The sequence below is a fragment of the Oryctolagus cuniculus genome, chromosome 8 (genome assembly GCF_964237555.1).
Source record: "Oryctolagus cuniculus chromosome 8, mOryCun1.1, whole genome shotgun sequence".
Taxonomy (NCBI): domain Eukaryota; kingdom Metazoa; phylum Chordata; class Mammalia; order Lagomorpha; family Leporidae; genus Oryctolagus; species Oryctolagus cuniculus.
Window position 1 is genome coordinate 68,234,146 of NC_091439.1, and position 17,709 is coordinate 68,251,854.

Consider the following 17,709-nt stretch of genomic DNA (forward strand, 5'->3'; position numbering starts at 1 on the left):
GAAGTTTCTGTACTGCAAAAGAAACAGTCAGGAGAGTGAAAAGACAACCGACAGAATGGGAAAAAATATTTGCAAACTATGCAACAGACAAAGGGTTAATAACCAGAATCTACAAAGAGATCAAGAAACTCCACAAAAACAAAACCAACAACCCACTTAAGAGATGGGCCAAGGACCTCAATAGACATTTTTCAAAAGAGGAAATCCAAATGGCCAACAGGCACATGAAAAAATGTTCAAGGTCATTGGCAATCAGGGAAATGCAAATCAAAACCACAATGAGGTTTCACCTCACCCCGGTTAGAATGGCTCACATGCAGAAATCTACCAACAACAGATGCTGGCGAGGATGTGGGGAAAAAGGGACACTAACCCACTGTTGGTTGGAATGCAAACTGGTCAAGCCACTATGGAAGTCAGTCTGGAGATTCCTCAGAAACCTGAAGATAACCCTACCGTTCGACCCAGCCATCGCACTCCTTGGAATTTACCCAAAGGAATTTAAATTGGCAAACAAAAAAGAGGTCTGCACCCTAATGTTTATTGCAGCTCAATTCACAATAGCTAAGACCTGGAACCAACCTAAATGCCCATCAACGATAGACTGGATAAAGAAATTATGGGATATGTACTCTTTAGAATACTATACCGCAGTAAGAAACAACGAAATCCAGTCATTTGCAACAAAATGGAGGAATCTGGAACACATCATGCTGAGTGAAATAAGCCAGTCCCAAAGGGACAAATACCATATGTTCTCCCTGATCGGTGACGACTGACTGAACACCAAGAGGGAAACCTGTTGGAGTGAGGTGGACACTATGGGAAATGGTGGCTTGATCAGCATAGCCCTGACTGTTAATGAACAACTAAATACATTATCCCTCTTAGTAGTTTTTTTATCTGTTCTACTTAATATGACTGGTTTAGATCTGTAATTGATGCACAGTTATTCTTAAGTGTTGAAAATTAACTGAAATGTGATCCCTGTTGAACATGGTGGTGGGAATGGGAGAGGGAAGAGATGTATAATTTGGGACATGCTCAGGCTGACTTGCCCCAAGTGGTGGAGTTGGAAGCATACCAGGGGATTCCAATTCAATCCCATCGAGGTGGCATGTACCAATGCCATCTCACTGTTCCAGGTGATCAGTTTCAGTTCACAGTTGGTCATGGTGAAGGGACTGGGAGTCAAAGGGAGCACATAGACAAGTCTAGTACCTGCTAACGCTAACTGATGGAGTAAATAAAGGGGAGAGTGATCCAACATGGGAAGTGAGATACTCAGCAGACTCATAGAATGGCAGATGTCCTAAATAGCACTCTGGCCTCAGAATCAGCCCTAAAGGCATTCGGAGCTGGCTGAAAAGCTCATGAGAGTATTTCAGGCATGGAAAGCCAAGACACTCTGGCAAAAGATCTCTGCGAGTGAGATCCCAGTGGAAAGAACAGGCCATCAAAGAAGGAGGTACCTTTCTCTGAAGGGAAGAGAGAACCTCCACTTTGACTATGACCTTGTCTAAACAAGATAAGAATCGGAGAACTCAGAGGGCTTCCATAGCCTTGGAAACTCATGACTGGAGCATAGGGAGATTACTGATGCCATAGACAGGAGTGTCAATTGGTAAAGCCAACAACAGGAGTCACTGTGCACTTACTCCTCATGTAGGATCTCTGTCCTTAATGTGCTGTACATTGAGATTTAATGCTATAACGAGTACTCAAACAATATATTTCACTTTGTGTTTCTATGGGGGTGCAAACTGTTGAAATCCTTACTTAATGCATACTAAACTGATCCTCTGTAAAAAAAAAAAAAAAAAAAAAAAAAAGAAATTATCAATTCCCAACTTGACTCTCACTGGGATTAAACATGACAATAGGTCTGCTCTGATTTCATCATCATTTAAAAAAAATCGTCTATTATTTTTCACTTTATGTTTCTGTGTGGGAGCAAACTGTTGAAATCCATACTTAATGTATACTAAGCTGATCTTCTGTATATTAAGATAATCAAAAATGAATCTTGATGTGAATGGAAGGGGAGAGGGAGTGGGAAAGGGGAGGGTTGTGGGTGCGAGGGACTGTATGGGGGGAAAGCCATTGTAATACATAAGTCGTACTTTGGAAATTTATATGCATTAAATAAAAGTTTAAAAAAAAAAAAACAAATTGACACTCCTGTTTATGGTATCAAAAAAAAAAAAAATGCCTCATTAGAACAGTTACCAGTTAAGTGAAATTATCCTATTTTTCTATCCTATTTTATTAAACTGTTACATTATTTTCTTAAATGCATGTGCACTACATTGTAAACTGGGTTTAATGAACCTTCATAAAATAAACAAAATATTTCCTTCAGGCCAGTAGAATCCTTTCTAGTGTGCACATAATTAGCCATATGTATTTTCTGAATCCAACTACATTCTAAGCAAGAATTCATTTTTCTTTTTCTCATAATAAATGACAACAACAAAAAAGCAGTGCTATGACAGGGAAATACACTTGTTTTAACGATTCTCAAGTCAGCTTTAGCTATTTTTATATGGGATGATATGTAGTTGGTATTCTAGTAAATAAACGATGAAATGAATTTCTTTCCTTTCCATTCTCACATAATTTACCTTGAGTGAAAGGGTTGTCTTCAGCACATCTGGTTGCAAGACAGAACAATGAGAAGCTGATAACAAAATAATGTCGCATAATGAAGTACTTCAGGTATGTGAAATGTGAATCTCCAAAGAGATTAGAGCTGTAATTTGTACTTGGTTCTGAAGATGAACACCTGTAGTAGTCACTTTCCCATGGTAATTGTCTTTATAAAATTAACAGTGATTCAGATTTATATTTGAGGATTAATCCATATTGAATTGGAGAGCTAAGGTAATTTCAAGTAAATACAGATGCTTTTTCTCTAGGTCAAAGGCAAGTTTTATAAGGTTACAAGACTGGTTTTATAAATGAAAAGCAAAGGTTAGGAAAGTGGCATTCATGTGTTTGGCTAATTAGTTTCTCTTTAAGCATGCAAATACCTACAAAGAAAGGAGAGAGCTGGCATATGGCTCATCTATCCCACCTTTGAGACTATATTCAAGGGAATGAAATTAATGTATGACAGAGATAGCTGCACTCTCATGTTTATTACAGCACTATTCACAATGGCTATGTAATCAACCTCAATATCCGTAGGTGGATGAGCAGATAAAAGAATGTGAGGCTCCAATACATTTACAATGGAGTATTATGTACTCCATATACATGTATAATGGAGTATAATTCTATCATAAAAAAGAACGATATTCTGACATTTGTTGCAAGGTGGATGGAATTGGAGATCATTATATTTAGTGAAATAAGCCACACACAGAAAGACAAATATTGCAGGTTCTCTTTGAAACATGGAAGTTAAACAAGTAGTTGATTTGATCATTGAATAGTGATTACTAGAGGCTGGGAAAAGAGGGTGGATAGAAGAGAGAGGAGGATGGAGAAGATGTACCAAAACAGAGGTAGAGTGACAAGCCCTAGCGTTCTGCAGCACAGCGGGGAGACTGTACTTCATACTAATATATAATATGCTGTATGAAGAACCAGAGAGAAGGGTCTCATAGGTTGCACACACAAAGCATAGTTAAGGGAATGGGTAGGCCAGGTACCTGTTTTGATTTGCTTACACTGGCTGCATGTGTTGAAAAGTCACACTGTTCCCCATAAATGTGTACAAATATTACATTAATCAATTTTTAAAAAAAACTAATTTTAAAAAAGAAAGACTGCTTATTTGCCATTAACAACTTATTGTGTCTTAGTTGAATCAGATTCTTTCTTCTGAGCATTTGGTTGAGATGATATGGAAGAATACTGGTGAAATATTGTTTCCTGTAACATTTCTCTTTAAGCTGATACTCCATGTGTAAATACATACTTAGTTCCTCCCTGCATTGAAATGTATTGGACCCTTGATTACCATAAAAATAAATATTCAGGATACTCCTAAATAAAAATAAGTGTGGTGACTACTGTCTTTGATAAATTTAAATTATTCCGAAACACAATTCATTATGGAGCCCAAGTTTGCACGATACTGTATAGGATCACTGACAAGTAGTTTGGCATGATGATTAGGGGCACTGGGCCCAGAGAATGTTAGCCTGTATTTAAATCCAGACTCATCTCATTACCAGCTCTGTGATCATTGTAGATGCTTAACTTCTGTGTGTCTTTGTTTCCCCCATTTTAAAGAAGAATCATGTTAGTTTCCATTTAATGGGGTTCTGGTTGGAATTTAAGCATTAATACAAGGTTAGAACAATGCCCACCTCTAAGACAGCAAAATGATAGTTTTGGTGATTCTTTTCAGGGCTCAAGAGTACCATACACTGGATTATGGCATACTGGCATACTGAATGTTTTAAACTGAGAGGAATTTGGGAAACTGCAGAAGCAGGAAGATTTCCCTGAACTTCTCTCACAATTCCTTTCCCCAATATAGGCCATAACGCTTAGGAAGGTTACTTTCTGAACCTCTGTCTTCTTTCTCTCCTAAAGACGCTCGTGTGACAGGTGTGACAGGTGTTCTGTCCAGTATCCAAAGGAAAGACATGTCACACGGGGATGTCAAAAGCAACCTGAAAAAAACAGGCCTTGCTAAGTTCCTACCAATTTAATGCCTTTAGGTCATACCCTTCTGTCCTCCAATCATTCTTCTGCATGATCATTCATAAAAATTCAGTTTCCCATGGTCTCCTGAAGATTCCTGTGAAATTTGTATTAAATAAATAAATGTGCTTTTCTGTTGTTAATCTGTGTTTTGTTTCAGGAATGCCAGTGGCAGAAGTTTCAGTGGGTGAGGAAAGAATTACTTTTTTATTTCCTACATTACTGCCTCAGTGACAGCATATAGAAAAACACAAGTGAAAAGTCATTTTTTTTAACACAACTAACAATTTTCAAGTAAGAACAATCAGGGCTTAATCTTTATATTGCCACACATAGTTAAGGTTCCAGACCTAGACTATGATGTAAGAGTCAACTCAGGGGCCAAGCTTATGGCGTAGAAACTTGGGCCTCCAGCTGCAGTGACTCAGTGCCAGCATCCCATAGGGACTCCAGTGCCAGTCCAACTGCTCTGCGTCTTCTCTAGCTCCTTGCTGGTGTGCCTGGAAAGGCAGCCGAGGATAGCCCATGTGCTTGGGCCCCTGTACTCATGGTGGGGACCTGGAGGAAGCTTCTGGCTCCTGGCTACAGCTTGGCCCAGTCCCAGGCTTTGTGGTCATTTGGCTGGTGAACCAGCAGATGGATGATCTTATCTCTCTTTCTCTCTCTCTCACTCTCTCTCTGTCTCTGTCTCTCTGTCTTTCTCTCTCTTCTCTCCTTCTCTCCTTAACTCTGCCTTTCAAATAGATAAAAAAATAAATCTTAGAAAAATAAGATTCAATGTCTACTTTGTAGTTTACAATATACTATATTTTTAAAAAGCAGTCATATTTTCATATTTATGTATTTATTTGTTGAAAATTATTTAAAAGAGTTACAGAGAGGCAGAGAGAGAGAGAAAAGTCTTCCAACCACTGATTCACTCCCAAAATAGCTGAAATGACAGGAGCTGGGCCCATCTGAAGCCAGGAGCCAGGAGCTTCTTTCAGGTCCCCCACGTTGGATGCAGGGGCCCAAGGACTTGGGACATCCTCCACTGCTTTCCCAGACCGTAGCAGAGAGATGGATAGAAAGTGAGGCAACCAGGATTCAAACCAGCACTCATATGGGATGCCAACACTGCAAACAGTGGCTATACCCGTTATGCCACCTTGCCAGCCACAGTCAAATTTAATTTTAAACTTTTTGGTTTGAGAGGCAGAGAAACAGTCAGAGAGAAATAGAGAGGGAGGAGAGATCTCTATCTGCTGATTCACGCCCCAAATGCCTGAAACAGCTGGAATTGGGCCAGTGTAAATCTAAGATCTGGAAACTAAATATAGGTCTGCCACATGGGAGGCAGAGACTCAGCTACTTGGGCATCAGTTTCTGCCTTCCAGTATGCCCATTAACAGCAAATTGGACTAGTGAGTGGACCTGGGACTTGAACCCAGGCATTCTGATGTTCAATGTGGGCATCTCAAGTGACATCTTAACTGCTGGGCCATGAATTTGCCCCTACGAATACTTTTCTAAGCGTTGTCTCTTAATTTTACTAATAGCTGAGGTTTTATTATAATCTATCTTTCAGAGATGAGAATAGGCCTGTAACTAATTAATTAAGATGTACTGAATGAAAGATTTATAATACTAGGTGAATACATAGGTGATCACATAATCTTGGAATTTATAATTGCCATAGAAACAAATTTATAGTCAGATATGCAATTTAGAATATTAGGGGTACTGGTCTCAAAAGCTTAAAGAAATTACAGGTATGATGTCATCTGGATGTGTACAAAGAGAATGGCCCAGGTACATGGAAATAATACAAAAGGTAAATTCTTATAACACAGTTAAAATAATTATAAAGATAAAGGAACATGACAATATTTCTTGAATTATGCTTGCTGAATTATATGCATGAGCATATGGGATGTTGCATAAAAAAGTGGAATCACATCTTACTAACTCAAGTTACCGGCAGCTGGGATCCACCTTGATACATTTCCTTAACAGCTACTAGATGATATTTATGTATGCAAAGCTTAGAAATCGGGGAAATGTGGAGTACTCTGGCCAAGTCATAGGTATGAACTGGTGGCAGGCAAAATGAAATACCTAACCTCTCTCAAATTTCCATACAAATAATCTTCAAGGTCAAAGAATAAGCAAGAAGTGATAAAGAAAAATGACCTTCCTGAATGAGTTATCAGACAGGGATTCTCCAGCCATTGTGGAAATTTTGGGAGTGAAACAGTGGATGGAAGATTCTCTCTCTCTCTCTCTCTCTCCCTTTCTCTTTCTCTTTCTTCCCCTCTCCTCTCCCTCTCTCTCTTTCATTCTACCTTTGAAATAAACAAAATTTGAAAAGTATATTATGTGATTAATCATTTAAGTTCAAATTTCTTGCCCAAAAAATTTTCATTCAAGAAGCAAGTAAGAACTTGAGATGCTTATTCCAGACCTACCCCTGGCGATAACTGAAGAATTACGAGTAATTTGAAGGATTGGTAGAAACTCATCCTCTCTCCCTCTCTCTCTCTTTCCCTCTCTCTCTTCCCTTCTCCCCCCTCTCTCTTTGGCTCTCTTCTCTATTTCTCCTTACTTTCTCTCACTTTTTCTTCTTTCCTTCATGGCTTTTCTCTCTCCCTTCCTTCCCCCTCTCTCTCCCTTCTTTCCTTCCCTTCACTAGCTTGGTCTCTAAAGACGTAATCACATGAGCTTGGCACTCATCTCAACATAATTAGATAAAGCCATGTGAAGACTTGGGAAAGAGTATTGGGAGTCTCTGTTTACTAAGAATTTTTTTTTATTTTTCTTAATTTTTTCTCTATTTGGACAGGATTATTTAACTGAGATAGTAAGTGGCAGCCTCAGATAAGCTGTTGTAAATACTTCTCATTATGTTTTTATGTCAACTAGCTTAATTGAATTTCAGGTAAGAATGAGCCATAGATTTTAATATACAGCAGTAAGCTATTATAAAACAGAAATATTTTTTTAGTCTGCTTCAGTAGAAGTACAATATTTCGAGCAAGGGAGGTAAAAGTTCTCTGTATAAGGAAATTTGGTCATCTGTTTGTTCTCACACCTACTACAGAGTACTTGGATAGAAAATTGACATTTTTATTAGACTCTGAGGTTTACAGCAACGTATGGTGATGTATTAAAAGTGATATAATGGTAATTTCTTCACAAATGTCATATTACCAAAAATTTAAACTCACCAGTCTATTTGTTTTAAACAAATTTAGTAACATATTCCTGTATATCATTAAGTATATATTTGACATTCTATGAACTGTTTCATGCATGAGAATGCCTCCTTAGGAAGAAGTATACTTCAGGGACTGACACACAATAAAAGCATGTATTCATTATGAGAATAATAATAAATGAGAACACCTGGTAAGCTGTAGTTCACTGTGCTAGAAATTGTTAGTTATTACTTAGTATCTTTTTCTTCTTTCTTAGGCAGAAATCTGCCGTGTTCAATTACATTGAAGAGCTCCTGAGGGATGGTTGAAAGACATCATTGACAACTCATTCTCTGCTGGTTTTGACCATGTGAGTATGTCCTATCTGGAGAGATAGATGTACGTGATATTCATGAAACTTCTGAAAAGGTCCTGAATATGACTAGAGGAGCTGGCCAGTGGTGCCCTCTTGCCCTTAACCCTTCCCTTCCCCTTGACCTGCTTTCTGTAGTCACCAGCATGTGGCATTTGGAAATCCGGGACACCTTCTCACATTGTGGGAAGACATAGATTGATGTGGAGCAGAATAAGGGAAGGCGACTGCATGCATGATGGCTCTATGAAATCACCTCAGCAATCCCATGATGCCCAAGACAATACTTACTCTTTTGGTAGATGATAATTGATTTTAGCTGCTGGAATCTAGCCTTGCTTATGAGTAACCAAGCACGACTCCTAACCTATATAGACATTTGGTGACATAACATGTGGTTGTATACAATTTTCATGTCTGCTGCAATGGTGAAATTTGACAGAAGTTTGCTCTTGAAACATAAGGCAGATAGGTTGGGGAAGTTGAGTTTTGTATTTGTAATCTTTTTGGTGTGATCCAACAGGTAAATCATCATGTTGTTTTTACATATGATTTGATATATATTTGTAATTTAATAACTATTTTCCTTAAGTAAAATACCTGAAATAAGTCCAATTAAAAACAGCTGGATCAGAAATAGTGTTCTAAGGTGCTCATTCATGAAACTGTTCTTATACATTTCTGTCAATAAAAAATATGACATGGAGGGATTCGCCATATTGTAGAGATGATCATAGATTAGCCCACAGAAACATGGAACTAGCATTGGGAAATTACATATAACACTTCTCAAAGGAGGTACTACTCTCCCTAATGGATTCTCTGTTGCTTTTTGGCATAAGAGTGAGCTAGACTTAGACAGTTATTGTAAATACTCAATGAAAATGTGAGGTCACTGGAGAACAAATGCGTCTAATTGAGTATTTGGCATAGCAAAAGTGTCTTGTTGATATTCAACTAAAGATACACTTATCATAATTCAGCAATTTTCACTATCCTGCTCAGAATCTTCTGTTCCCACTTTTCTTCCAGAGAAAGAAAACTGACAATAAATACACCAATTTTTAAATATCTACTATGTTATGTTTGTCCCCTTTCAGCAGTAATTCTTAGACTTGTAATTTTTGGATACATCAATATGCATTTTGGAATTTCTCTTTCTTCTTTTTCCAGCTTCTGGGTGGTTCACTATTAAAGAAACGAAGCTGAGAAAGGTTATGTCTTATCTGATGCCAATTGCGTTTGCTGACAGAGAGAACAGAAGCCTACCAGTGGTGAGCCTCCAGGTTCCTCTGATCTGCATGTTTCATCTCTACAGGGGACATGTGAGGCCGTGGCTGTGATGCCTGCACGGGTGCTGTGGTGAGGGCATTTTCCTGGCTGCTGTGTGGACTGCCGGACCCTGTGCACAAGCTGAAGAATGTGAGAGGTGGAAGGAGGCAGCCCATTCTCTAGACTCCTCAGAGTCTACAGAAAACAAGCATTCCATACAGATTAGGAGTGGAAATATTATTTGCTGCAGTAAACTTTTCAAAGAAAAGCGTATTATCAAATTCTGGTATTTAAAATTGTTAACAGCCAATAAAAATAGCTGTCCTCTGTTTTTAAGTTTGAGAGGAGTAACAAAGTCTCATCCTTTTCAATCTTGCCCACTTCCTGCTAAGCAAATAACTGGGTTCTTTTTGAAAACTCAGAGCTGCGTGGGAGTTTTAAAACGGAAAGGACACAGTTTGAAAACTTGGTACGTATTTCACTTCCTCCTGTCTCTTTCCACCATTTTATAACTTGTGTGTTTGATGAAGAAATTAAGACCAGAAAGATTCAGTCATTTCTCTATGGCTACACTATTAGCCAAAGAAGTGAAATTAGACTTCTTGTTTACTGTATATTTCTTGTTTGCTGTTTTACAACACTGAAACCATACAGAATGATGCTTAATCTCATTTGAAACTGATTTTCAAATCATTTTCATCTGAATGGGCTAATCCATAAAAAGAGTGGGATTTGACAGATACTTGTGAATTACTTCAGAAACTGAAAACAACCATGGCTAATTGCTGGGGGAGTAACTCAAGGAAATGGTCCTAATTGCATGAAAATTCGAAGTTACCAAAGACGATCAATCATAATTTTTTATTCATTTTCAACTGTGTTCTGGACGTTAAGGATACAAAAGAAACACAAAGCATGGTATCTGACTTTAAGAAATAGACTATTTTGTTAGGTAAACAGTGTATGTGTTTACAAGAGATAGATATCAATTGAACTATGTAGAATTTCATGAAATCTTCATTGCAGCTTATTGAAAGGAGATAGGCAGTAATATTCTCTAACTTATAAATTAAAAATGGGGGAGAGAGATAGAGAGAGAGGGAGAAAGAGAGAGGGAAAGGAAAAGAGGAAGGGGAAGAGGAAAAGCATGAAGTGGAGCAAGATAAAGTGAAATGGTGAAATGGAACCTCTATAACATAAAAGCAGGACACAGCTTGTCTATCTCCCTTAGCCCAAGGAGTCCTTGGCTGCCCTTTTCCAAAAGAATTTACTGACTTAAGCAAGGTTCTAATCACTCTAATTACCGGAGTCATTTGCTACTTCAATAGATATTAACCTTGATGGCCAATATTGCCCAGAGTGTTGATGTAAGAAAATTCTAGATTTGGGCAGAATGTAACTGCCACGTGCAATCCCAGACCAACTGGAGCCCACCTTGCCATCATAAATTCACTAAAGAGCATGATGTCACTGACCTATAAAAGGAAAATCAGAAGCACAGGTGACTAACCAAGAATTTGAGCATCAGCTGATCACACATCTCTCAGCCCTAATTTTAATCCATAAGAATCTTCACTCCTAACTCATCTGGGGACCTGGAAATTAAGCAGAAATGGCCTGTGTCTTGCTCCATGCTTTGCACCACCACCTCAATGTCAGTGATTGACTTTCTGTGTGTTGGCCAAGTGGACCCCGGTATGGGAGTCCTACAGCAACACCTCCAACTAGTCTGGGATGTGGTTTAGCAACACAGGTTGTTCAGGAATGTGTTTTTTGGTCTTTGGAGTTATCAATATGTTGTGGGTCTATGGCTTTTCATGATGTCCTGGCCAAATATCTGAAAGAAGAAGCTAAAACGTTGGCAAAGAGAAATGAATAGCATGGGGCAACATAAGTTTTGTCACCAGAGAAAAGAGCCGTCGAAAGCTGTGGGGTCCTTGTCTTCGTGCAAGAAAGAATTCAGGCAGGTGTGAGACAGAGTGAAGTGATAGGGTTTTATTGGGGATAGAGCATCCATCAGAATGGAAAACCAGATAGAGTACCCAGTCACTCAGAATAGGAAAGAGTGAGGTTGCTTGGTTGAAAGGAGAAAATACACCTGGGCAGGCCAGGCAGGAAGCTCAACAGAGAGCAGAGGTGCTAGGTGTGCCCATTCTTTGATTAAACAGGGGCTTATAAAGGAAAAGGGGGCCATGTTCCTCCTACCCATCCTCCTCCTCTATGACAAAGGGTTTGTGGAGGGTAAATTAGCAAAGTCCTCCGCAGGTTTGTTGGCACAGCTGAGGTGGGCAGAAGGGACATCTTGTGGAGGTTTTATTGCACTGTGTCATCATGTCAGGTAACCCATTTGGTCCTGGGGAGAGAGAATTCTCCTGGGAGCTTTCCTTGTGGGGGAAAGGCTGGGACCACCCGGAAGGTTATCAGGGTCTGGACAGGACTTTGAAGTGCAAAATGCTGGACTTCTGGGGCTTCCACAGTAGGTGCTGGTGTTTAGGCCCTTCTCACACACATATAGGCTAATTTCTAACTTCCTGCCTAACATTTTGATATGAAAAGAAAAAAAATTAGGAACATAAAAATGGAATTGACATTTAGAATACTCTTTCTACTCTAATGAAATTAGATTCTGAAATTTCCCTGGAAATTTTAGGCTTATGAGTCACTTTCTGAGCTTGTGTTCAGTATTTGTTTTAAATAGCCAAATTTCTTAAATTAGTGATAATAATTGTATACAAATTACCTATCAAGTATATATTACATAGAAAGCAAAACATAATGTATATATATATATATATATATATATGTGTGTGTGTGTGTGTTTATAAAATGCTGAAATGTTATAATTTCTAGTACTCAGATTCACATGGTTAAAAAATGCAAAATGTCTGCACTTTTCAACATGTTGTATAAAAACAAAAAATCACACAGAGTGGAATTTGGAAGAGAAGAGCTTTGGTCCTGCTTCTGCTACTAAGTTTCCAGTTGCCTTTGGATAAGATTGGGGGAAGCAAGTCTGTTTTTCTTAATCTGATGACCAGGGAGCTCATGATCACTCAAAGATTTCAAAGATGTCATCTATCTTTAAATTTATGTAAAGTGGGGTTGAATCAAAGACTGAATATAATCTGCAAGTATCTTTTATAGCTGTCCTTTGCAATCTTCCATGCTTAAATTTAAATAACTTTGAAATAAAAGTCATTTTATTAATTTATTTATTTTAGAAGAAAAGATTTTTCTTGATGTGAACATTTCTCACCTTAACTTTCCAGCCTTATACTGTATGTGCAAACTCCTTTCAGAGACTTTCAAATAATTAGTGCTGATCAGGGGACAAGGGAAATTTAGTTTGCAAATCATAAATAGAGGAAGTGTGTGCTTGTTTTCCCTGACATTAACAGGCTCTTAATTCCATCTGAAAAGCTGACTTAACACAGATTTAATCTTGTATATGTGTTATTATTGAGAATGAATCTGCCTTTACATTCGATAGGAAATATGATTGTGTTCTGATTAGAGTGACATTTAATATTGGTTTCCCAGACCCAGCGTGCCCATGGAAACCTCACAGATGGAAAAGGAGAAAAGGTGGAAGCAACTGGTGCACTGGGACTCTGTTACTGCTGCCTACACATTTCTCCTCGTACCTGCTTCTGGGCATTGGCTCTAGTGCGTCTAAAGGGAACCATGTTGCAAAATGATACTCAAGCATTGTACAATATTTTAATACCTTTTTAAAAGGAAACAATTTCCTCTGCTCTCCTGTCACTGACCTCTCCACCCCCATATTCATCTTCCTCCCTTCACTTGATGCTCAGGACATTTTTGTGTTTTCCTCAGGGACAAAAGCAAAAAAGAAACTTGGTGCTTTTAACAAGGCTTTGATACTGCTGGGAATGCCCATTTCTCACACTGCCCCTTTCAATAGCATTTCAAGGACTCGGTTGTAAAGACCGATATCTGTATTTCAAGCAAAAACAACAAGGTAAAACAAGAAGCTAAGTTATCTTTTATATGTCACAATGTTTTTAAAATTACCCATCACCAGTGACCATGTCCCCTCTCTAAGGCAAAGCTAGAGACTCATTTTCTAATACAGACTATGACAAATGACCTCTGTGACTTCAGTGTTTGGCATTGCCACATTCTGCAAGTCACATAACATGAAAAAAAAATCTGACCCAGCAATAGAAGATTAGTCTATTTATTAGATAAATTTTATTTGTAAGAAATAAGTGAAAAATGAAAAAATGGATTTAATGTGGCAGAATTATGGTGTGTCTTAGATTCATGTATTGCTCAATAATGACTTTGGTCATCCTTTTATATTCGTCAACCTCCTCCTCTCTTCTGCATCTTGGATATGAAGCCCATGTGTGTTTGTCCATTTTTCATGATATTCCTTTAAAAAGGAATCTTTTATGTGGGACACTGATCTCATCCGACTTCATCAAAAACTCAATGGCCAACATTAAAATTCTTTAAAAAATTCTTAAAATTAAAATAGAAAAGTGTTATTATTGTTGTGAATTAAATTCATTAAAAATGCAAATGTGCCCTTCCAAGTCATTTTTCCGAAGAATTCTTACAATTCTTACAATTTAAACTTAGCCAAGCAATTTAAAACTATGTGGGTTTTATTAGCAGTCTGTGAGCTAAATGCCATAGGAAAAATAATCCAAAGAAATGACACTGTAGTGACACCATCCCTGGACAAAGCAGTGATCCTCAACATGAGGAAGCTGTGGTGTGGCTACAGAGATTGAAGAACAAGTGCCATGTTAGGACTGTGGAGCGGCAGGAGCCATTCACAGTTAAATGAGACTGTTCCTTCCAGAACTAAAAAGCAAGTTAACCCAAATGACAAATTGGATGGACTTTCTCATAAAATGTAGACTCCCCACTACTGGAAGTGTTCCGACAGCAGACGGACACTAATCTATGAGAATTTTGCACCAGGCAAAAGTTGCAGCACGTGAGCGTTAAGCCTTGTATAATGCTGAGATCTGTTGTTCTAGAAACCATATGGTAAAGGACGGAGAGAAAAGAGACACTGTTAATCCCTCAGCTTTCTTTCAATTTCTCACTACTTGCTGGCTCCTTGGATAAGCAGCCTGCCTTTAAAACAGAGATACTAAATTTAAACGATATTCTTTTCTGTATTCTGCTAATTTATTTCCTAAGTGTATTTCTACACTATTATAAGGCATCATCAGATATCACTTATAACTGTGTCTACTGGTTATATTTTCAAATGTCCTGAAGCATAGTCTCAAAGATGAGTCATTTGAGCAGGCAGGAATTTGGAATGAAGAATATGAATGGTACTCAATGTGTGGCAGAAGGGAAGAGCATGGGAGACTATTCCCCAGTTCACTTGATTTCTACCTGATGATTTACAAGGTATGTAAATTAGGAGACAACCACAGAAGGTACATTTAATGACATCTTAATGCATCATGGAATTTACGACAAGGCATGAATAGCTTGTGCACTCAACCATTGGAAGCAGATGCTGCAATAATTCTACTTAATACTTAGAAGCAAAGTAAAGCATATTGTTTTTGGACAAATGTTTATGAAACATTAATAAGAGTAATATGCACCATTCAATGCTGAACATATAATCTGGAACCCTTCCCTATAAATATTGATAAAGAAGACATTTTTGTTCTTGACATAAACTGATTTCAAGCCCAGATTCTAAGAAGCTGCATGGCTTTCTTTTTTTCTTGGTATATATTTAACAAGAGTAAGACTAACTGACTCCTAGGGCAGCGTCAGTTTTTCTGGACCTCCTTAGTACATCCTTTTAGCCTAAAGGAATGCTTTGAATCAATTCATAAAATATACCCTCAACTACTATAGCTCAGTTAATGGCTTAGAAATGGAACTTTTACTATTTTATTAGCTAGTGAGTTCAGTGTTTGGAAGAATTAATGAGCTTTGTTAGGTTTAAGGAAGTACAAGTTTTCTAAATTATGTGGTAAAACTTGTTATTTGTAATACAAATAATTTTAAGACGTTTTCCCCATCAGTGCTTGAAGCACTGGTTTGATTCTTCTCAATGACCTGTAATGGGCATAAAAGAAGATAGAATATAGTTAAGAAAAAACTGCATTTTTGTATCTTGGTAAATTTGATTTGCTCTTCAAAACCCTGTAGTTCTTTTCTGTTAACTTCAGTCACAGAGCTCTTAGTCACCCCCTCTTCTTCCTGGCAGTTTTTGTGGTTATATTCTGTTTCTCTTAATGACTTTTACTAGCCAATGCCATTTTTTTTTCTTTTCCCTCTCTGTTTAATGGGAAAACCATTTAAGAGAAATAAGATACTCTAACCATGTTTTCTTACAGTTAAAATGAACTTAATTGCTAATTTCTCTGCAGTATTGCAGCGTTGTCTATCCTTAGCTTCCTGAGTTTGGTCAAAAATGTCAAGATTATAAAATGAGTCATTTTTATAACTTTATTTGTGTAAGTATTTAAATATGGACTAAGTTTAATATGGCAAGTTCAGCCACCTCAAGCAATACAGTGGATTTATTGAAAAGTATCAGACGAAATGTGAGCCTTGGGAAATGTGAAAAGGACTTTATGGTCTAGAGACTATTCCAGAGCAACTAAGTAGAGAAAGGACAGATTAAAGGTGGTTAAAAGTTAAACAAAGAGTGGTTTTGAAAGTTAAGTACAAAGCACTATTAAAAAAAAAAAAACTACTTATTTTCTTCTATTTGAAAGGCTCAGAGAGAGAAAGAAAGATTGTGAGTGGGAGAGGGAGAGGGAGAGGGAGAAAAAGAGATTGTGAGAGGGAGAGTGTGTGTGTGTGAGAGAGAGATCTTCCACCTGCTAGTTCATTCTTCAAATACCTGCAGCAGCAGGAGCTAGGAGCCCTGATCTCAAACTAGGTCTTCCATGTGGGAGTCAGGAACCCAAGTACTAGAGCAGTTACCATTGCCTCCCAGGGTGCACATTAGCAGGAAAGTGGAATGAAGAGTCAGGACTTGAATCCATGTTATGAAATGCAGGCATTCTAAGTGGCATCTTAACTGTTGTGCCCAATGCCCACCTCTCAATGTGTGTTATGAATATCACCTAAATCTACCCAAACCACTAGAATGTAGTGTGACTAATTATTGAAACTGATGCTGAGACATTTGTTACTAGCATACAGATGTCTACACTCTCTAAACCATCAGTTCGTGTCCTAGCATTTAAAGAAGCTGAGATTCATAACATCTCTAAGCCTCATGCGTGCATTGGGCTTTCTAATACTTCTGCTATTGAATGCTAAAGAGATCTGTATTATGTATAAAAGGTTATTCTTACAACATTTAAAAATCAGTTGGTATCCCATTCTTTTAAACTTTCAGAAATTGAGAAATTGTAAACAAGAATTGGTAATAAATTTCTTCTTTTCTATTTTTACATATGTACTGTATATTACAAACTTTGTCAACATATTAAAAGCTTTTAGAAAAAATTATCTCAATTGTGTCTAGAATGTCTGTGAAATTTTGTCACCAAAGTAAATTTTTAATAAGAATGTATTACTAACAATAATCTGGTTATTTGGTGTTTATAAGTTATTTGTTCTAGTTGGATTAAAGTAGGATAAATTGAATTTGTATTAAAAGATACAAACAGTTATTTTTTTAAAGTACCATCTGTTATTGTAAAGTCAAGTTTTCACAAATGTCTGAATTTTTTCAGTATCAAAAACTTCATTTTATAGTATAAAGAGAAATGAAGGAAATAATGTATATATTCCACAGCCCATGTGAAGTGGGGAACGACATAGATTATAGTTTGGATAAGCTACAGAGTAAACCTTGGGAAGCAATATTCCAGACCCTAATTATGGTCTAGGTCTACTGAAATGTTTCTCTTTCGAGATCACGCTGTTGGTTTTCTTGTTAGACTCCACATTAACAGCATTTTGGGAGATTGGTTTATTGCTTGGGCTCAATCAAACTGCTCACCAGTCCCTATTTATTCACATAGATGAGATTCTGTGGCTCTAGCAGTCCCTAAAATACCATCCTCCTCTTCTTTATCATCATTTGTATCTGAGGTGAAGGAAAACTCCTGTCCTCCAGTTCTTATCCCCAATCCTTCCCGAGAATTCTTCTATCTGGAGCTCTAATCTGGAGTCTGGCAGAGACCTAGATGGCAAGGGAAGCCAGGCCAGGGAATGAGCAATCTTGTCTCTTTAATTACATTTATTCATCACCAC

The 17,709-nt window shown here is 37.7% G+C and overlaps 1 long non-coding RNA gene across 4 annotated transcripts in view; it reads left to right on the forward strand.

The window, feature by feature from the left end:
- Nucleotides 1-10,542, forward strand: part of LOC103350750 (uncharacterized) — a 56,428-nt gene extending 45,886 nt beyond the window's left edge. For 3 of the 4 annotated variants that reach the window (XR_011378050.1, XR_011378051.1, XR_011378049.1), the window contains 4 exons: nt 2,637-2,718; nt 4,820-4,953; nt 8,113-8,205; nt 9,382-10,542. This is a non-coding gene — a long non-coding RNA (uncharacterized lncRNA). The remainder of the gene's footprint in view (nt 1-2,636; nt 2,719-4,819; nt 4,954-8,112; nt 8,206-9,381) is intronic. The other variant, XR_011378052.1, reaches the window with a different exon arrangement.
- The last annotated feature ends 7,167 nt before the right edge of the window (nt 10,543-17,709 follow it).